This window comes from Ovis canadensis, chromosome X, assembly GCF_042477335.2.
Source record: "Ovis canadensis isolate MfBH-ARS-UI-01 breed Bighorn chromosome X, ARS-UI_OviCan_v2, whole genome shotgun sequence".
Lineage (NCBI taxonomy): Eukaryota > Metazoa > Chordata > Mammalia > Artiodactyla > Bovidae > Ovis > Ovis canadensis.
In genome coordinates this window covers 36,246,652-36,270,271 of record NC_091727.1, presented here as the reverse complement: position 1 = coordinate 36,270,271, position 23,620 = coordinate 36,246,652, and positions in this window count along the sequence as shown.

The window sequence follows — 23,620 nt, the reverse complement described above, 5'->3', positions numbered from 1 at the left end:
CTTATTCATATTGCTTAACTGAAATTTTATGCCCACTGGTTAATAACTTCCCATTTCCCCCTTCCTCCAGCCCCTTGTGATGACTATTTCATGCTTCGACTCTATGAATCTATTCAAATACTTTATGTAAGTGGAACTGTGCAGTATCTGTCTTTCTGTGACTGTCTTATTTTACTTAGCACAACGTCCTCAAGGTTCATTCATATTGATGCACATAGCATAATTTCATACTTTTTTTTAAGACAGGATAGTATCCATTGTTGTATATAGCACATTTCCTGTGTCCAATCATCCATCAATAGACATTTAGGTTGTTTCTACATCTTGACTACTGTGAACAGTGCTGCAATGAACACAGGCATGCTTTTAATATTATCTCTTCAAGATCCTGAATTCTATTCTTTTGGATAAATACCCAGATTAATCTAAAAGTGATTTTGATAAACTGACAATCTCTAAAGGGAACAGATTATTTACTAATGCTGCTAAATTTGTATTCTACAAATATTTACCACATTAAAATTATTCTTAATGTTTTACAGATTATTACCTCCAATAATATAGGTACTCTGGTATTACTTAGTGTCAACTTTATAAAATTATACAAAACACTGGTAGTCATTCAGACAATGAGTGAAAATGGTAAATTTATAATTGTGATGAACTGGATATAGAGATGTTGAAATAAGATTATCAAAGTTAAATTATTTTAACTAACATTGATTTGATTGGTTTCTTTTACACACTATGAATATGCAATATAAAAGTCATGATTTTGTGGTGAAGAATTTATTTCATGATATCTTAAATGATGACAGTTATATATTATATTGAGTATAGTATATTCCACTGCTAGCTTAAAGTGATGAACAAGTTCAATTGTGAGTATCATTAACAATAAATAATAGTCAGAGACATGCAAGGGGATTCCTTTTAAACTGGAATATTAGTGTCTAATAAGGCAATAAATAAATGATCAGTATCCAGAGAATAACCTCAAACAGGTCTGGGGAAAGTACAGGACTTCAGGTGCTAGCATTCACTAAGTCATGGAAATTTAATGAAATACTGCCATGACTAGGGGATATTGTGTCATTTTGTAATATGACTCAGAGAAAGTTTCTTTTTATACTTAGTCCTCTCCTGTTCTATTCCAGTTGTAGTCTGCTGTCACTTCTTATTCAAAATGTCTCACCATAGCAATGGGGATGGTGGTGTGACTATGAGTCAGAGGCAGGTATGATTTACTCCAGCGCCAGGGACGTAGCTTCTTGGCTATCCTGCCTCTCTCCAAACTGCAGCCATAAGTTGAATCTGTAATCATTCCTCTTCTCCATAAGTAGGGTTTTTACACCTATTTGATTACTGCACATGTCATGACTGTTTGCCAGTTCCTTAAGATTAACAGTGCCCGTTGCCCTTCTCCTCACAGAGGCAGGCTGTTGTTCTGTACAGAAGCTCCAGGAAGAGTGTTGGTAGAGTTTCTTGCCCCTCTGACATGGCTGTTGCTTTCCTCCTGGGCCTGCCCTGCAATGGATATTTCTCAGGGTTCTTTCCAATCTTTTCTGCAAGCACCTGGTGGGGTTTGCTGAGAAAGAACATGCAAGGAGACACTGATTCTTCCAATTTCTGATGCTCTCAGGGGTTTCACACTGTTTCACCAGGCCACACTTGGTCTTCACCAATTATCCTTGTAGCTGAACTCTTCTTATAGGCACCTGGATCATGTCTACTCTGGATGAGTGCATGTGTTCACCTCTTATATCTCCCTAATGCCATGTTCTTTCCTTGGACTTGGGATCAGTGATCTCAGCTTTCTGGCAGTTCAAGAAATGTCATGTAACTTGAAGTTGTTCTGGCTCTTTTATACTATAAGGGCAGAAGCAGTGATCTTTTCAATGGTTTAAATTCATGTTGCTGTATGGCAAAACCAATATAATATTGTAAAGTAAAAAAAAAAAGAAAGCCAACATGGATGGAAGCCAAAACTATTGCTTATATATATAGTTTTAATTTTAACAAATGGAGTAAAAAAAAAACCCACATTTCTAACAGCACCTTTGACAATAATGTCACTTTTTTTTACTTATAGTACTCTTTTCTGGGCTAAAAATTATAGAGCATATAGAAATATTTTATAACTATCAGATTATTTTCCTTACACAGGGAAAAAACACATTTTTGTTTCCTCTGTATCACTTACAAGGTAACCTATAGTTGCCTTAGAGAAGAAGCTTTAAATGTATAATACCAAATCATCTGATTAAAGTGATGTAATAAAGCCTAGCTATTGCTCTGTTAGAATTTTAACAGTAATGTTGCTTGTGTTTCCTGAAGATACTGATTTCTTTTCCCCAAATTAAAAATGAAAAGCAGAAAATCTCCATCTTAAACAAGAACATGAAAGTATAAATTTCTTTCATATCATTTTACACAAAAGTTGCAGAGCATGGTCCAGAAAGTCATAGGAGATGTAAACATATTACCAGTATTCATTTGGCTTGGTGAAAGTGAAAGTGAAGTCACTCAGTCGTGTCCGACTCTTTGCGACCCCATGGACTGTAGCCTGCCAGGCTTCTCTGTGCATGGGATTCTCCTGGCAAGAGTATTGGAGTGGATTGCCATTTCCTTCTCCAAAACATATTACCAGTATTCATTTGGCTTGGTAATTATTTTTAAATGTGAAGTCTTTATTGAGGCTATGCTGGAATATAGTAGCAAAAACAAACAGTAATGTCAGTGTTGTGAAATAGATTGTGTACTAGATATTGCATTATTTCATCAAAGAGTTGAAAGATATATTAGTAATGTTTATCTACAAATATCCTTAAGGAACAGGGCTTCCCAGGAGGCTCAGTGGTAAAGAATCTGCCTGCCAATGCAGGAGATGCAAGAAATGTGGGTTCAATCCCTGGGTCAGGGAAGATCCTCTGGAGTAGGAAAAGACAACCGGCTCCAGTATTCTTGCCTGGAGAGTTCCATGGACAGAGGAGCCTGGTGGGCTGCAGTCCATAGGGTTGCAAAGAGTTAGACATGATTGAATGATGGAGCATGTGCACACGTGCATGCAGACAGACACACACATACATGCACACCCTTAAGAAGTACACTGATGAAACTGTACAGATATGTATTATAGACATTCTATAGGGTCCAGTCCCCAGTATCTACTTAGTAGATCATTGGAGATTGGCTGTGTGGTTTTCTTTTGCAACTGGATCATTTGTTGATATTTTACTTTTATTCAAAGATTTATTTCTCTGTATCTATCACCTACATTATCTGCATACATAGGGTCTAAGGTCTCTTTTGCTTTTATTTCATTTTGTTTTGTGAGCCACCTTTTTGCTTTGTGCATTCTTATCTTCCCCTGCCCACTGGGAGAGATTGATGGAAAAGGACTCCACTCTGCTTCATCGGGGAAATACAATGAAATGTGAATCCACTGTGATTGAGTGCTGCTTCCGTTATCAGGGCACTAATTTCTTAAGGACTTATAGGACAAGATCAGCATCTTGATACTAATGGTAACTTTCATCATACTAATTTTTAAGTTAATACTTTAAGCCAGTGAACCTAATTATAATCAGAAAAGCTTATATATATTCTTCAGCCATTCCAACCCTCTCATATTACATCTAACTATATCTTTATTGTTTATTTCACATATATATTCTAGGTCTAGAATGTTAGATATCAATCTGCAAATTTTAGGATAAATAAAATTTATTTTATATATTATTACATTAAAAATGTACAACAAATACACATAAATTTACATGTTTACAGTTTAGGTGGATATATGTATTATTTATGCCATGAAATATAGTACTGATATAATAAATATAAAATATCTTATTTGTATTTGATCCCCCTTTTCACACAGAATGAATTTATATTTGCTGTGTATCCAGCTTAATAAAAGTATAATATATGACATATCTGTGTTCAGTTCAGTTCAGTCGCTCAGTCGTGTCCGACTCTTTGCGACCCCATGAATCACAGCACACCAGGCCTCCCTGTCCATCACCATCTCCCGGAGTTCACTCAGACTCACGTTCATCGAGTCCGTGATGCCATCCAGCCATCTCATTCTCTGTCGTCCCCTTCTCCTCCTGCCCCCAATCCCTCCCAGCATCAGAGTCTTTTCCAATGAATCAACTCTTCACATGAGGTGGCCAAAGTCCTGGAGCTTCAGCTTTAGCATCATTCCTTCCAAAGAAATCCCAGGGCTGATCTCCTTCAGAAGGTTGGATCTCCTTGCAGTCCAAGGGACTCTCAAGAGTCTTCTCCAACACCACAGTTCAAAAGCATCAATTCTTTGGCACTCAGCCTTCCTCACAGTCCAACTCTCACATCCATACATGACCACAGGAAAAACCATAGACTTGACTAGACGGACCTTACATATCTGTGAGGAACCTAAATATTCCTATCTATTTGGACTCATTTTCCTGGTGGCTCAGATGGTAAAAAAAAAATCTGCCTGCAATACAGGAGACGTGGGTTCAATCCCTGGGTCAGGAAGATCCCCTAAAGGAGGAAATGGCAACCCACTCCAATATTCTTGCCTGGAGAATCCCAAGGACAGAGGAGCCTGGCGGGCTATAGTCCATAGCGTCACAGAGTCAGATATGACTGAGCAACTAACACTTTCACTTTTATGGCTCCAGAATACTTGAAAGCTAAGGTACATGGAAAATATTAATACCATGTCTTTGCGTCATTATTGCCTGTACAGGTAAATTATACTTTATTTCTCACAAGATCACTGACAATTTCCCCTCCATCTATATAGAAGTATACAAATATGCATGCTATTAAAATCAAATCTTACATTTAAGCTTAGTTTTTAGATAATTACAATTATACTGTTTCTTCACAATTAAAAATATAATAGTCTGTTAATTTTATAAATGAAAGAGCAATTTAAAAATAAAAATTTTAAATATTTTACCAAATTGGTTTAAATAAACAATAAGGCACATTTTAATAAGTAGTTTGAGTAATGATTATTTGATTAAAAATCTTTAAAGCAAAAACTTACAGCACATTTGTTATCATGTCACAAAAGGAATACAAAATTATTATAAAAATAGGGATTATTATTGCCACAATGACCAATTCATATGTTCACAATTACCAGTTGAATTAGTCATATAATTATATATTTGGAGCAGATTTCCTATGTGCTAATCTGGTCTTCTTTAGTCCATATCCTTCACATATGGGAAATAATAGCATCTTTTTATATATTATTTAGTACTCCTCACCATTAGCTTCTATATTCTTTACCAGTTACCAGTTATCCCCTTTTTAGCAGGCAGCATATGCATGTGTGTCTCATATGCATGTGAGGCTTCCCTGGTGGCTCAGTGGGTAAACAGTCTGCCTGCAGTATATGCGGGTTTGATCCCTGGATCGGGAAAATCCCCTGGAGAAGGAAATGGCAACCCATTCCAGTATCCTTGCCTGGAGATTCCCATGGACAGAGGAGCCTGGTGGGCAACAGTCCATAGGGTCTCAAAGAGTTGGACACGACCAAGCGACTTCACTTTACTATATGTATATATATTCATACTTTTATAAGTTATTTATTTATATATAAATGTGATAGGTAATGACAAGATAATACATACCAAGGAAGCTTTACATTTCATGACATAGCTTATTTTCTGATATCTAAAGTTTGGTTATATAAACTAAGAGTGAAAGTAACTAGAAATACTTCTCTCTAGGAATGAGGTGGAGAATACTGTAGAAGTCATGTGAAGTGAAGTCGTGTCCGACTCTTTGCGACCCCACGATAGCCCACCAGGCTCTTCTTTCCATGGGATTCTCCAGGCAAAAATACTGGAGTGGGTTCTTTGAACAATTTTATCTCAGAACTGACAGACTGTGTAGTGTTTTTAAAAGGAGTTCAGGTAACGGTAAAGAAGATGTCTAGGGTAAGAGAATCACAATCATGAATCTTTTTTAAACCATTAAGTAAGTAAGTGTTAGTCACTCAGTCAGGCCTGACTCTTTGTGACCCCATGGACTGCAGCCCACCGGGCTCCTCTGTCCATGAAATTTTCCAGGCAAAGATACTAGAGTGGGTTGCCATTTCCCTCTCCGGGGACCTTCCCAACTCAGGGATCACACCGAGGTCTCCTGCACTGCAGGCAGATTCTTTACCAGCTGAGCTACAAAGGAATAGAAACACACTTTGCTGGAGTTGTAGAGTGGTAATTGTTCATTTACTTCTCTTAAACAGTACATCATTTGAGTAACCTTTCATGAGTACTAAGTTCTTATATTTGCTCTTTTCACTTAGTGGTTACACTCCCAAATGACAGTAATTAAAATTATTAATAGGTTTATAAGATATAGATTGTGATTCTGTCAACAGTGAAAAGGGGTAAATCTGTAATAACTGTAATTTCTACTTTCAGCCTACTTTAATTTCTTCCTTTCTCTTTGTGATTTTCTTTAGATTTTAAGAAATATGATTGAGGCCCTGTGTTGCAGCCTTACTTGTAGAAATACAAGCTTGGATAAAATATCTTTTATTTAAAAAAATAGAAAAATGGACATAAATTAGATATAATGCCCAAACATCTTTTATAATCAAGTAAAAGGCATACATTACATTTAAATTATAGCATTTTACTCATAAAGATGGCATCTAATTTTGACTCTAAATAATTGAAAATACTTTACCTAATTTTCCCTAATATGAGATTTTTTCACTTGAAATAAAAATGTACCACCAACCAAACTGCAAGACATAATATTTTGAACAGCCATTGATTGCTCTTTTAAGTTTTGTACTTTTGAATATATACCAAGATGTTGATATGGGCCCTTTATCTTCTCAGGTAAGCATTTTGGTAATTAAATGTTTGACTCCGATACTAGTGAAATGAGTTTTGTTTATGGTGCTCCTTATTGTTAGATGTATCTCATGCCTGCTAGGAAGCCAAGCTTAATACCACAATGTTTATATTTAGTGTAATATCAGCAAAAAAGATAAACAGAAGTCAAAAGTGCTAAAATACCAGCAAGGCAGTATCTTTCTCCCTCTTGCATCTAAAGAGATGATTCTTCTGAGATTCGTATGCTGCTAAGCAAGTGATATTTGCTTTTAAGCTACAGATGCTGCTGCTGCTGCTGCTGCTAAGTCACTTCAGTCGTGTTTGACTCTGTGCGACCCCAGAGATGGCAGCCCACTAGGCTCCCCCATCCCTGGGATTCTCCAGGCAAGAACACTGGAGTGGGTTGCCATTTCCTTCTCCAATGCATGAAAGTGAAAACTGAAAGTGAAGTCGCTCAGTTGTGTCCGACTCTAGCGACCCCATGGACTTCAGCCTACCAGGCTCCTCCATCCATGGGATTTTCCAGGCAAAAGTACTGGAGTGGGGTGCCATTGCCATCTCCAAAGCTACTGATAGTTGCTACTAATAATTAGTGAAAGGTCTGCTTGAAACAAGTTCAGCTTTAGGATTCAGGTTTTTTGGCCAAACTTGTCTAAAAGTGAATTTAGTAAGGACTGAAACTGAATGTGGAGTTGGAGAAGACTCTCGAGAGTCCCTTGGACTGCAAGGAGACCCAGCCAGTCCATCCTAAAGGAGATCAGTCCTAGGTGTTCATTGGAAGGACTGATGTTGAAGCTGAAACTCCAATACTTTGGCCACCTGATGCAAAGAGCTGACTCATTTGAAAAGACCCTGATGCTGGGAAAGATTGAGGGCAGGAGAAGAAGTGGACGACAGAGGATGAGATGGTTGGATGGCATCACTGACTCAATGGTCATGAGTTTGGGTAAATTCTGGGAGTTGGTGATGGACAGGGAGGCCTGGTGTGCTGCAGTCCATGGGGTTACAAAGAGTCACTGAGCGACTGAACTGAACTGAACTGAAACTGCATGTAAGTATAGAAGGATAAAACCATCTTGATTTGAATTTCAGACAGTAAACTTGGTCTCCATTAACTGCTCTGATATTTAGTCTTCAATCATTTCAGTTCAGTCGCTCAGTCGTGTCCGACTATTTGCGACCCCATGAATCGCAGCACGCCAGGCCTCCCTGTCCATCACCATCTCCCAGAGTTCACTCAAACTCACGTCCATCGAGTCAGTAATGCCATCCAGCCGTTTCATCCTCTGTCATCCCCTTCTCCTCCTGCCCCCAATCCCTCCCAGCATCAGACTCTTTTCCAATGAGTCAACTCTTCACATGAGGTAACCAAAGTACTGGAGTTTCAACTTTAGCATCATTCCTTCCAAAGAACACCCAGGACTGATCTCCTTCAGAATGGACTAGTTGGATCTCCTTGCAGTCCAAGGGACTCTCAAGAGTCTTCTCCAACACCACAGTTCAAAAGCATTTAGTCTTAAGACTTCTCAAAAAGTTAATATGATGACCTCACATAATCCCAGTGATGAAAACTTTATTTTTCAACTGACTTCCAGGTGAACTAAACTGGAATAAGCCTAATTCTCATCAAAAGGGAAATTCCTATAGCAGTATTTCATTAAATTCAAGGGGGAAAAAACCCCTATGTTTATATATTATTTAAAAAGCAAGTTGACCACAAAATTGAACATACAATTCCTTGCAAGAACAAAAATATCTTCTCTAATTTGCTCACTTACATCTATTTTATTTTAATTTGATCTTAGTTTTATTAACTTTGATCTAAGTATTTCAATGATAAAAGAATATAAATGACACATAACTGAAGGCGTTATGAGAGGGTAGTTTTAATATTTTATAATAATGTCTATTCCTATCACTTTAATAAAATTGTCATTTTTAACAATTAAAGAAGTTGCTCTCCCCACAAGTCAGTCCAGTCCAACATAGATTAATTTTATACCACAAACAGTTAGTCATATGATCTTTCATACTTGAGAGGCAGGAACATTTTTTAAACAAAAAACAAAGAAGACAGGGTACAAGTTGGTTAGGAATATACTTTAGCTACATTAACAGTGACCAAAACAGAGTACCAAAAGAGACAGGCTTTTTTCTCTTCTATGTAAAATACTTTGGCCACCTGATGTGAAGAGCCAACTCACTGGAAAAGACCCTGATGTTGGGAAAGAGTGAAGGCACAAGGAGAATGGGGCAGCTAAGGATGAGATGTTTAGATAGCATCACCGACTCAATGGACATGAATTAGAAGAACTCTAGAAGATAGTGGAGGACAGAGCAGCCTGGTGTGCTGCAGTCCATGGGGTCTCAGGGAGTCAGACACAACTTAGCGACCGAACACGTAAAAGCGTGGACTTACGCATGGGTTAGGGAGTGTAGTGCCTCTGTCCCTTGAGATTATCAGGGATTCAAGATCCTTTTTTCTTGCTGCTCCACCATCCACTAAGTTGTCCTCATCTCCATGATCTATTGCAAAGCCACATCTGCAGTGGAGAGCAAGCTGTTTCCCTTTAAAGTCATGATCTGAAGAAGCATACATTATTTCTACCCACATCCCATTGGTCAGAACTCAGTCATATGGATACACCTAGCTGCAACTGACGCTGAGATATGTCTTATGGCATGTTCAGACAGAAATGAGGGACCTTCTATATTTAAAAAGGGAAAAGAATGTGTTTTTGAAAAAATTTTTTTAATTTTTATTTTTACTTTATTTTACTTTACAATACTGTATTGGTTTTGCCATACATTGACGTGAATCCACCATGGGTGCACATGCATTCCCAAATATGAACCCTCCTCCCACCTCCCTCCCCATAACATCTCTCCGGGTCATCCCCGTGCACCAGCCCCAAGCATGCTGTATCCTGCATTGGACATAGACTGGCAATTCGGTTCTTACATGATAGTATACATGTTTCAATGCCATTCTCCCAAATCATCCCACCCTCTCCCTCTCCCTCACAGTCCAAAAGTCTGCTATACACATCTGTGTCTCTTTTGCTGTCTTGCATACAGGGTCATCACTGCCATCTTTCTAAATTCCATATATATGTGTCAGTATACTATATTGGTGTTTTTCTTTCTGGCTTACTTCACTCTGTATAATTGGCTCCAGTTTCATCCATCTCCTTAGAACTGATTCAAATGTATTCTTTTTAATGGCTGAGTAATACTCCATTGTGTATATGTACCACAGCTTTCTTATCCATTCATCTGCTGATGGACATCTAGGTTGTTTCCATGTCCTGGCTATTATAAACAGTGCTGCGATGAACATTGGGGTACATGTGTCTCTTTCAATTCTGGTTTCTTCAGTGTGTATGCCCAGCAGTGGGATTGCTGGGTCATAAGGCAGTTCTATTTGCAATTTTTTAAGGAATCTCCACACTAGATGAATACTCAAGCTAACCTAGTGGATACAATCTTGGAACTTCCATGATTACCCACTTCAAGATCAAAGTATTATATGCTGTGTGCTTTTTAGCTATTAGTGCTATGAAAGCTAAAATGCTTTCTACCTTGGTGGTCCATTTTACTGGGTGCCAGTGAATGTACGCTGGAAGTGGTCTAAAAGATATCCTTTTCTTAGAGCATGTTTGTGTTTGTGCAGGTTTGCTTAAAACTCTTTCTGTATAAATCAGCTCCTTAGGTTTGGGGTGGGGACTCTGCATTTCCTTCTTGGCTGTTAAAACAATCCTACCAAGATAGTGTTTCATGCTCTAGCTTAGCACAAGTAGGAGACAGTAAACAGTTTTATTGGTCATCTGCTTAGATTATACTGTTTGATAGAACATTACTGGCCAGAAAACATGGATGAAAGAAAAAATGTAGTAGTTCAATTCCCAATGTGTACTTAGTTTTTTCTTTTCATTTCTAAAGTAAAAATAAGAATCTCTACTAACTTTTCAGTTGGCTCTTTTGCTTTTAAAGGATGAGTTACAGGCTGTGTGTTTTTCTGTACTGACATGGCGTTTATTAAATACTTCTGTACCATGAAAAATAAAAAATAAAAAGAGAAAGGAAAGAAATATTGGGGAAACATTTAGCAGTCTCTGTCATACTTTATTTACTATGGATTCATAAAATCTATCTATATATCTATCTAAGAGTACTTCAGTTCAGTTCAGTTCAGTCGCTCAGTCGTGCCCGACTCTGAGACCCCATGAATCACAGCACGCCAGGCCTCCCTGTCCATCACCAGCTCCCGGAGTTCACTCAAACTCATGTCCATCGAGTCGGTGATGGCATCCAGCCATCTCATCCTCTGTCGTCCCCTTCTCCTCCTGCCCTCAATCCCTCCCAGCATCAGAGTCTTTTCCAATGAGTCAACTCTTCTCATGAGGTGGCCAAAGTATTGGAGTTTCAGCTTCAACATCAGTCCTTCCAATGAATACCCAGGACTGATTTCCTTTTAGAATGGCTTGGTTGGATCTCCTTCCAGTCCAAGGGACTCTCAAGAGTCTTCTCCAACACCACAGTTCAAAGGCATAAATTCTTTGGCACTCAGCTTTCTTCACAGTCCAACTCTCACATCCATACATGACCACTGGAAAAAACATAGCCTTGACTAGACAGACCTCTGTTGGCAAAGTAATGTCTCTGCTTTTAAATATGCTATCTAGGTTGGTCATAACTTTCCTTCCAAGGAGTAAGCATCTTTTAATTTCATGGCTGCAGTCACCATCTGCAGTGATTTTGGAGACCCAAAAAATAATGTCTGACACTGTTTCCACTGTTTCCCCATCTATTTCCCATGAAGTGATGGGACCAGATGCCATGACCTTCGTTTTCTGAATGTTGAGCTTTAAGCCAACTTTTTCACTCTCCACTTTCACTTTTGTCAAGAGGCTTTTTAGTTCTTCTTCACTTTCTGCCATAAGGGTGGTGTCATCTGCGTATCTGAGGTTATTGATATTTCTCCCGGCAATTTTGATTGCAGCTTGTGCTTCTTCCAGCCCAGCATTTCTCATGATATACTCTGCATGTAAGTTAAATAAGCAGGGTGACAAAATACTGCCTTGATGTACTCCTTTTCCTATCTGGAACCAGTCTGTTGTTCAATGTCCAGTTCTAAATGTTGTTCCTGACCTGCATACAGGTTTCCCAAGAGGCAGGTCAGGTGGTCTGGTATTCCCAACTCTTTCAGAATTGTCCACCGTTGCTTTGGCATAGCCAATAAAGCAGAAATAGATGTATTTTCTGGAACTCTCTTGCTTTTTCGATGATCCACTGGATGTTGGCAATTTGATTTCTGGTTCCCCTGCCTTTTCTAAAACCAGCTTGAACATCTGGAAGTTCATGGTCCACGTATTGCTGAAGCCTGGCTTGGAGAATTTTGAGCATTACTTTACTTGCCTGTGAGATGAGTGCAACTGTGCAGTAGTTTGAGCATTCTTTGGCATTGCCTTTCTTTGGGATTGGGATGAAAACTGACCATTTCTAGTCCTGTGGCCACTGCTGAGTTTTCCAGATTTGCTGGCATATTGAGTGCAGCACTTTCACACCATCATCTTTCAGGGTTTGAAATAGCTCAACTGGAATTCCATCACCTCCACCAGCTTTTTTCATAGTGATGATTTCTAAGGCCCACTTGACTTCACATTCCAGGATGTCTGGCTCTAGGTGAGTGATCACACCATCATGATTATCTGGGTTGTGAAGATCTTTTTTGTGCAGTTCTTCTGTGTATTGTTGCCACCTCTTAATATCTTTTGCTTCTGTTAAGTCCATACCATTTCTGTCCTTTATTGAGTCCATCTTTGCATGAAATGTTCCCTTGGTATCTCTAATTTTCTTGAAGAGATATCTAGTCCTTTCCATTCTGTTGTTTTCCTCTATTTCTTTGCATTGATCTCTGAGGAAGGCTTTCTTATCTCTTCTTGCTATTATTTGGAACTCTGCATTCAGATGCTTATATCTTTCCTTTTCTCCTTTGCTCTTCACTACTCTTCTTTTCACAGCTATTTGTAAGGCCTCCCCAGACAGCCATTTTGCTTTTTTGCATTTCTTTTCCATGGGGATGGTTGATCCCTGTCTCCTGTACAATGTCACGAACCTCAGTTCATAGTTCACCAGGCACTCTATCTATCAGATCTAGTTAAATCTGTTTCTCACTTCCACTGTATAATCATAAGGGATTTGATTTAGGTCATTCCTGAATGGTCTAGTGGTTTTCCCTACTTTCTTCAATTTAAGTCTGAATTTGGCAATAAGGATCTCATGATCTGAGCCACAGTCAGCTCCTGGTCTTGTTTTTGCTGACTGCATAGAGCTTCTCCATCTTTGGCGGCAAAGAATATAGTCAATCTGATTTTGGTGTTGACCATCTGGTGATGTCCATGTGTAGAGTCTTCTCTTGTGTTGTTGGAAGAGGGTGTTTGCAATGACCAGCGCGTTCTCTTGGCAAAACTCTATTAGCTTTTGCCCTGCTTCATTCTGTACTCCATGGCCAAATTTGCCTGTTATCCCAGGTGTTTCTTGAGTTCCTACTTTTGCATTCCAGTTTTCTATAATGAGAAGGACATCTTTTTTTGGGTGTTAGTTCTAAAAGGTTTGTAGGTCTTCATAGAACCATTCAACTTCAGCTTCTTCACTTATTAAGAAGCTATGATACATGAAGTATTTTTCTGTATCTGGTGACACAACAGTGACAGAAGCTTTTGCCTTTACACTCATCTCATTCCAACCATCAGATTGGTGTCCCCACTCTTTAGGACAGAGCCCCAGTCAGTTTCTGGTCATTATGTCAAATCCCCAGCTGAGACAAGAAGTCTTCTCTAAGCCCCGGTGTTTTGGAATAGGAGTAGGGTGACTAGCAATCTCATTTCCCTCTTGACTGAGGCATTTCCCAGGACACAGAACATACAGTGAGTGTTGCTTCTTGCAAACTATACTCTTCACAATACACGTGGTAGAGTTCAGGAATTACAAATTTTGTTAAGGAAATAAATGAAAAAAATCAAAGTAATTCTTCTCCCATCTTTATTGAAACAAATGAAAGTAATTATTTTTTCTTAAAAGTGAAGGAATTATAGAATGAATATCTCCTGTTATATGTACCCAACTATAATGATAGATTCTTAGAAATTATACAGTTTGATATTTCACACAAATTACATTCTATTTATTTACCAACTAGACCTTAGTGATACATATTTGCAAAGAAGACAGTATTATCAGATTTTATAATTAAATTTTGATAAGGATATTTTAATAGCATTTTTTCATCTGTTTGAGTAAATATTAATTTTATAAGTACAACTGGGTCAGATTAATCATATAGGACTTACATCTATAAATAAAATTGGAATATATACACATGGAATGTACATACTATTCTATTGCCAATTTTTCTCAATTACTCTTTAAGGCATTATTTCCTCAAATTAAAATTGGGCAGATGGAAACCAATCCATCCTATCATGGAAATATTATAACCTTGATCCAAAACTTGCTTTACTAAACTAACTAGAGAAATTTTAAAAATATAATATTTAATAAATGGAACCCCATAAGCCTTCCTTTCTTCAACTAATAGCAAAAACTGATTAATTCGAAAATCAGGGAAACAGATATTAGAGTGGTTTGCCTGATAGTTCAAACATGTAACCCTTAACTGCCAATTTTATGGGCTAAGACAAATTTCAATGTTTCGTGATTAAAATGGAATCAAATTTTACTAAACAGACAGAGGACATGTATAGTATCCCAGGAATGACTAGTGTCATTCAAATGTGAAAAGATTGTTTTCTGTTATCCTGCTACACTTAAGTGAAGTTTAATGGTTGGTTAACTTTCATTGCAGAATCTTAACCAGGGTTAAGTGTTCAAGGCTTGATTCTATTGGAAACCTATCCTGATAAAGAAAAATGGTTCTATATATATATGGGAAGATAGAATGAATGTTTGTATGTAGGAACCACTGTAACTCACTACTGCCTTGTACACTTTCAGAATTATTAAGTTCTTTTTCTCTTGCTGCTCCACCATCCACTAAGTTGTCCTCATCTCCGTGATCTATTGTAGAGCCTTCTTCTTGTAAACTAAAGAAATATTAAATCTGATAATAGGAATTGATTACAAGTTACTACCTAAACTATTTGACAGTTGCTAAGAGAGTAGTATTCTTGCCTGGAGAATCCCAGGGACAGAGGGGACTGGTGGGCTGCCATCTGTGGGGTCGCACAGAGTCAGACACGACTGAAGTGACTTAGCAGCAGCAGCAACAGCAGCAAGAGAGTAGTAGATTCTGAAAGTTCTCATCAAAAGGAAAAAAAAATGTAACTGTATAAGATGATGGGTGTTAACTAAACTTACTGTGGTAATCATTTTGCAATCTATTTAACTCAAATCATTATGCTGTACACCTTAAACTTATACAGTGTGTGCGTTCTAAGTTGCTTCAGTTGTCTGACTCTTTTGTGATCCCTTGAACTGTAGCCCACCAGACTCCTCTGTCCATGGGATTTTTCCAGGCGAGAATGTTGGAGTGAGTTGCCATTCCCTCCTCCAGGAGACCTTCTTGACCCAGGGATCGAACCCACGTCTCTAGGTCTCCTGCACTGGCAGGCAGGTTCTTTATCACTAGTGCCACCTGGGAAGCTCCAAACTTACACCGCATTGTATGTCAATTATATTTTGCTGGGGCTCAGCATAGGCTACCCTGAAATGTATTGCAACAGCATATTTATTATTTTGAATTAAAATTACTAAAGAAATGGGCCATGCAAGAGGGATACTCTGGCACTACTCTCTGGCTCCCAGAAAGTAGGAAACAAAACCTCTCATGTGAAAGATACTGTCCCTGCAGATGGAGGCAGAAGGGCATCCTTAGAACCATAGACACAGAATTCAGACAGAGAAGCCTGTATACAAAAATTGTGTTACTTCTTTGACTACCCCAAACCCAAATTCTGTTTAGATTCTTCACTACTTAAGCACCCAAAGCCTAAGTTCTTTGTGCTGTCAGAAATTTCTTTGTCTAAAATGTATAAAGCTGTCTGCTTTGGCCACTTCTTAGGTCCAGTTTTTATGGAATCTCCATGCACATGAATTAAAATTTGTTTCTCTCTCTCCTGTTCATCTGAGTTGTGTCAATTTTATGATTTGCCGAACCACAAGAACTCAAGAGGGGAAACGGAAAATATCCCCTCCTCAGCAATCTCAATAAAACAATTTTTTTTTTGTTACTACCAAAATGAAAAGAAAAAAAAAGTACTTTCTCCTAGATGAACAGAATCTATAAGGAAACTTTCAATATCATTTTTGGAAATTTGAAAGGCAAAACAGAAAAATGTGTGCGTGCGTGCCAAATTGCTTCAGTCATGTCTGACTCTATGAGACTGTAGTCCAACTGGCTCCTATGTCCATGGAATCATTCAGGCAAGGTTCCCATTTCCTTCCCCAGGGGATCTTCCCAACCAGGGATTGAACCCACATCTCTCCTGACTCTTACATTGGGAGGCAGGTTCTTTATCACTAGTACCACCTGAGAAGTCCAAACAGAAGCTTAATCTTTCTCAAGTAGTTCTTGAAAACACATGTTTCGATATGGTCCTAATTTTTCTATTTTATTGCTTTTTATAATGAAAAATAATACTAAATGCTAAAAATAGCTATATAGAAAGAGTATAGGCTTATCTTCACCCATCATTTCCTCCAAAATATTTTCTTCTCTGCTTGGTACTACCAAATTCAACAAACTCATTGTTTTAAGGCTAAAGACACTTAAATTTGTGAATGTTTTGTTCTCCTGAAGCAAGTCTTGCCATAGGGAAGTAGGTTTGATCAGTTCTAACTTGCATTTAATGTTTCTCTTAGTCTTTATGGTACATGAATATTTGATAAATCAGCTGACCTCTGCCTTGTCTGGGTTCCTTAAAGGCACTTGGCAATAATGTGATTCTTTTCCCTATCCTTATTCTAAGGTTGTGATCAACTTCCCTGCACTCTATGTAAGTCTTCCTGCTACACTTCCCTAATGATAGCTTGAACAATGTTGGATTCATGATCTCCAAAGAAGATGACCAGGGACCAGGCTTGATCACTCAAGAACTTTTGTGTGGCAGAGTTTTATTAAAGTATAAAGAGGAACAGAGAAAGCTTCTGACATAGACATCAGAAGGGGGATGGAGAGTGCCTCCCTTGCTAGTCTTAGCAAGGGAGTTATATACTTTTCAATTGGTTATTAACAATAAATCAAAGAATGTCTTAAGGTTGTAAAGATCTTACCAGACCCACTCCCACAATATACATTTTAAGATAACAGTATTAGAACTAACAATAGAAAGATCTTATCAGACCCAATTCCATAATATACATTTTTAAATGTATTTATTTTAAAGCTAGTGGAGGTGATGGAATTCCAGTTGAGCTATTTCAAATCCTGAAAGATGTTGCTGTGAAAGTGCTGCACTCAATATGCCAGCAAATTGGGAAAACTCAGCAGTGGCCACAGGACTGGAAATGGTCAGTTTTCATTCCAATCCCAAAGAAAGGCAATGCCAAAGAACGCTCAAACTACTGCACAGTTGCACTCATCTCACACACTAGTAAAGTAATGCTCAAAATTCTCCAAGCCAGGCTTCAGCAATACATGAACAGTGAACTTCCAGATGTTCAAGCTGGTTTTAGAAAAGGCAGAGGAACCAGAGATCAAATTGCCAACATCTGCTGGATCATGGAAAAAGCAAGAGAGTTCCAGAAAAACATCTATTTCTGCTTTATTGGCCATGCCAAAGCCTTTGACTGTGAGGATCAAATTAAACTGGAAAATTCTGAAAGAGATGGGAATACCAGACCACCTGACCTGCCTCTTGAGAAACCTATATGCAGATCAGGAGGCAACAGTCAGAACTGGACATGGAACAACAGACTGGTTCCAAATAGGGAAAGGGGTACCTCAAGGCAGTATATTGTCACCCTGCTTATTTAACTTATATGCAGAGTACATCATGAGAAACGCTGGGCTGGAAGAAACACAAGCTGGAATCAAGACTGCCAAGAGAAACATCAATAACCTCAGATATGCAGATGACACCACCCTTATGGCAGAAAGTGAAGAGGAACTAAAAAGCCTCTTTACGAAAGTGAAAATGAAGAGTGAAAAAGTTGGCTTAAAGCTCAACATTCAGAAAATGAAGATCATGGTATCTGGTCCCATCACTTCATGGGAAATAGATGGGCAAACAGTGGAAACAGTGTCAGACTTTATTTTGGGGGGCTCTAAAATCACTGCAGATGGTGACTGTAGCCATGAAATTAAAAGACGCTTACTCCTTGGAAGAAAAGTTATGACCAACCTAGATAGCATATTGAATTGCAGAGGCATTACTTTGACAACAAAGGTCTGTCTAGTCAAGGCTATGATTTTTCCAGTGGTCATGTATGGATGTGAGAGTTGGACTGTGAAGAAGGCTGAGCACTGAAGAATTGATGCCTTTGAACTGTGGTGTTGGAGAAGACTCTTGAGAGTCCCTTGGACTGCAAGGAGATCCAACCAGTCCATTCTGAAGATCAGTCCTGGGTGTTCTTTGGAAGGAATGTTGCTAAAGCTGAAACTCCAGTACTTTGGCCACCTCATGCAAAGAGTCAATTCACTGGAGAAGACTCTGATGCTGGGAGGGATTGGGGGTAGGAGGAGAAGGGGACGACCGAGGATGAGATGGCTGGATGGCATCACTGACTCGATGGACGTGAGTTTGAGTGAACTCCGGGAGTTGGTGATGGACAGGGAGGCCTGGCGTGCTGCGATTCATGGGGTCGCAAATAGTCGGACCAGACTGAGTGACTGAACTGAACTGATTGAAGGATAATTGCTTTATAGAATTTTGCTGTTTTCTGTCAAACCTCAACATGAATCAGCTATTGGTATGCATATATCCCTTCCCTTTTTTTTAAAAAAATTTTAAAATCTTTAATTCTTACATGCGTTCCCAAACATGACCCCCCCACCTCCCTCCCCACAACATATCCCTTCCCTTTTGAACCTCCCTCTTATCTCCCTCCCCATCCCACCCCTCGAGGTTGATACTGAGCCCCTGTTTGAGTTTCCTGAGCCATACAGAAAATTTCTGTTGGCTATCTATTTTACATATGGTAATGCAAGTTTCCATGTTACTCTTTCCACACATCTCACCCTCTCCTCCCCTCTCCCCATGTCCGTAAGTCTGTTCTCTATGCCTCTTTCTCCACTGTTGCCCTGTAAATAAATTCTTCAATATCATTTTTTTAGATTCCATTTTAAGATGACATATTAGGCTTCCCTGGTGGCTCAGAGGGTAAAGCCTCTGCCTGCAATGCAGGAGACCTGGGTTTGATCCCTGGGTCGGGAAGATCCCCTGGAGAAGGAAATGACAACCTTGCCTGGAGAATCCCATGGACAGAGGAGCCTGGTGGGCTACAGTCCATAGGGTCGCAAAGAGTTGGACACACTGAGTGACTTCAGTTCACTCACTTTTAAAATGACAGGATTAGTCAGAAGATTCTCAAGAAGGAGAAACATGTTCTCAAGCAGGATACATTGTTGGTATATAATCATTGGCACAGAGTTTAAGGAAAAATATATCCTTGAGCAAGATGAGTTGCTTTGTTGTGCAATCATCAGCTTTGGGCTTAAAGAAAAAACAAACTTTGTCTCTTTCTCCTCCTTGAGAACTTTAGACCCCTATCTCCTCTTCCAGAGCCCCAGACCCCTGTTAGCAACCTGCTTAGGAATTGACTCTGTCACTAATCAACTCCACCCCCACCCCCCACTGGTCTACCTTTTTTTCCCCCAATTAAACTATAGTTGACTCACAATGTTATATTAGTGTTAGGTGTGTAATATAGTAATTTGATATTTTTATAGCTTACACTGAATATAAAGTTATTATAAATACTGACAATATTTCTTGTGCTGGGCACTGCATTCTTGTCAATTATTTATTTTATAACTGGTAGTCTATATCCCTTAATAATTCCCTTACCTATTTTCCCCTGCTCTCACTGCTCTCCCTTTAGTAACCACTAGTTTGATCTAGATCTATGAGTGCATCTGTCTTATCATATTTATTTATTTTTTAGATTTCACATGTAAGTGAAAACATACAGTATTTATCTTTCACTGTCTGCCTTATTTAACTAAGTATAATACCTTCCAGGTCCATTCATGTTAGGGAAATGCCTATCAACATACCAATCGCATTTTTCACAGAACTAGAACAAATAATATAAAAATTTTATGGAAACATGAAAGATCCCAAATGCCCAAAACAATCCTGAGAAAGAAGTAGAGTTGAGGAATCATATGCCCTGAGTATACTACAAAGCTACAGCAATCAAAATGGTATGGTACTGGCACAAAAACTGATACACAGATCAATGGAACAGAATGGAGAGCCCAGATTTAAACCCATGCACTTATGGTCAATTAATCTACAACAAAGGAGGCAAGAATATACAATAGAGAAAATACAGTCTCTTCAACAAGTGGTGCTGGGAAAACTAGCACCATGTAAAAGAATGAACTTAGTATACTCCCTAAAACTGTATACAAAATTTAACCTAAAATGAATTAAAGACCTAAGTGTAAAACCAAATTCTATAAAACTCCTAGAAAAAGACATAGGCAGAATATAAAGCACAGCAATAACTTTTTGCACCCATCTCCTAAAGTAAAGGAAATGGAAGCAAAAATAAACAAAGGGAACTAATTAAAATTAAAAGCTTTTGCACAGCAAAGGAAACCATCAACAAAATGAAAAGACAACCTATAGAATGGGAGAAAATATTTTCAGATGATCTGACCAATAAGGGGTTAATATCTAAAATATATAAACAGCTCATACAACTCAATACCAAAAAATCAAACAACCTGATTTTAAAATAGGCAGAAAAACTGTATAGACATTTTTACAAAGAGTAATTGTGGATGGCCAACAGCACATGAAAACATGCTCAACATTAGTAATCATCAGGGAAATGCAAATCAAAAACCACAGTGAGATAGGACCTCAAACCTGTCAGAATGGCTCTAATCAAAAAACAAAAATAACAAACATTGGATATGGAGAAAAGGGAACTCTCCTACAGTGTTAGTAGGAATATAAGTTGGTACAGTGGACTTTGGAAAACAGCATGGAGGCTTCTAAAACTAAAAATAGAATTATCATTGACCAGCAATTCCACTCTCAGGTATATATCTTGGGAAAAAAAAAACAAAAACCTAAAACACGAATTAGAAAAGATACATGTACTCCAATGGTCATAGTAGCATTATTTACTATAGCTAAGATATGGAAGCAATCTAAGTGTCCATCAACAGATGAATGGAACAAAAAAAATTATGGAATACACACACACACATACACACACACACACACACAATGGAATACCACTTGACCACAAAATAGAATGAAATTTTGCCATCTGCAACAACACGGATGGACCTGGAGGGTAATGAGCATAAGCTAAGTTAAATATGTAAGAAAGAGAAAGACTGTATGTTCTTCCTGAGATGTGGAATCTAAATAAAGCTATTTTTTTTAAATGAAGGGACAAGTTTGGTCACAACTCTGAAAATGATATTATTCTTTAGTATGCTGCTACTGCTAAGTCACTTCAGTCGTGTCCAACTCTGTGCAACCCCATAGACGGCAGCCCACCAGGCTCCCTCGTCCCTGGGATTCTCCAGGCAAGAACACTGGAGTGGGTTGCCATTTCCTTCTCCAATGCATGAAAGTGAAAAATGAAAGTGAAGTTGCTCAGTCATGTCTGACTCTTAGTGACCCCATGGACTGCAGTCCACCAAGCTCCTCCATCTATGGGATTTTCCAGGCAAGAGTACTAGAGTGGGTTGCCATTGCCTTCTCCATTCTTTAATATATGCAGAGGCAAATCAGCTATATCCCCCCTTGAGTATAACTTAAGTACAGTTTACTCAGCACATTAAACAGTATCCAAAGGGCAATGTTGTCTATGTAATTCTGCACTTTTATGTGTCTTAAATGCCTTATGGTAGAAATTTAAATGTTTCACTCTGTGACTTGGACTGTTCACACCCTTACCTCATCTGAGTATATAACCAACTGAGACGTAGATGTAGAATGCAGATAAAAAGTAAAATGTCAGCTAATTATTGATAAAGATGAATTGGACAGTGGTTTGGAACTTCGGACACAACTGGCTTATTAATACTTTCCACCAAAATCGAAAGTATTCACACCAAACTGGTCAGTTTACTTCCTACAGGAAATCTACAACCTGAACAAGAAAGAGGAAAAGGAGAAAAAATAGATTCCTAGATTCAAGTTACTGGGAAAGAAAGAGAAGGCTCTGATTATCTGCTCATGTTTATTCCTTCACCCAAATTCACTGAACTGATACATTTTTTTTTTTCTCCCATGGGGAATCATGAGGGAGGAGGTAGAAATCTGGGATTTTTTTTTCTTCCTATACTTTTCCCACTCCTGAGTGAACAGTCTCCTATTTACTGTAAACATAGTAAGTAGGAGTCAAGAACCCTCACCACTCCCTTTCCATCAACCTTCCTTTATCTTGATCATCCTTGTTCCATCTGTCCAGTAAAACTATCAAGCCTCATAAAATGAAAATGCCAGGATCCTCCCCCTCAATCCCTACTCCTTGCACATGCGTGTTTGCACCAACTTGGATTGATCATTTTAATAGTGTTATCATTCAACAACAACTGAGTGTGCATCTTGGCAGCCAGATACTATGCTCTTGGCAGCTCAGACACTAACATGAACAAAACACAGACTCTGCTGTCAAGAGGTTTGATGAACATTTTTCCAATATGTTTTATTTATGGATCCATTCTATTTAAATCAGTTGGCATTTCCTTGTCAGGATATTATTCTTGGTGGACATTTAGACTTTGTTTCGCATTGTCACTTCTTTAAGATTACAAATCATTCTCTGCAGGCAAAATTTCCCCTGTGCTTGTATTTCTTGTTCCTAAGTAACTCTTGGTCCAGGTGTTTTTTGTGCCTCTCTGAGATTAGTTCAGTCACTTTTTCTCTGTGCGATGTTCTCTGTGGGAGTGGTTTTACTGTTTAACTGCACATCAGATTCATGACTCTTTTTTTATTTCCCAGATGTTCTATAGCTTGAGGACACTGTTCTTTGACTAATTTGTTGTCTTTTTTTGTGTCTTATTTGCTGATTTATGCATCATGCTGGTCTCATTTCTCCCAAGGTCAGTCATCTGGCTGTGCTTTGTTTGCAAGCTGAATGTAAACTCCCATGTTGGGTTTGGTCTGTAATCATAAACAGCTCCTGAGAAATGTGTCATTGGTCCTCCCATGACCCCACACTGGCCTCCAGATCTTGATCCTCTGCTCTACTTCCCCTCACGTTGTTTCCTCTCATCAATTCACTTTGTTAAAGCTCCCATCCTCTTCACAGGCACAGTAGGACTGCCTGTGACAAGACTGGCAAGCTTGTCCATTAATGCCTTTAATCCAATGGTCAGATTTGTGTTCTGAGCTTACTCAACCCATCAGCAGTATGTTTGACCAGTTGAAGTTCCTTCTGCTCTTGGCTTTCATGATTAGCCTTACTAATTTATTATCATCCTGGCTGTCCCTTCTCCATTCTATTCCTCTTCCTCTGATCTCTGACCTGGAGGGCCAACACACTCCATTGCACAGGTTACAGATTACATCCTGCATATGTGATGCTGCTGCTGATGGCATCTTCTT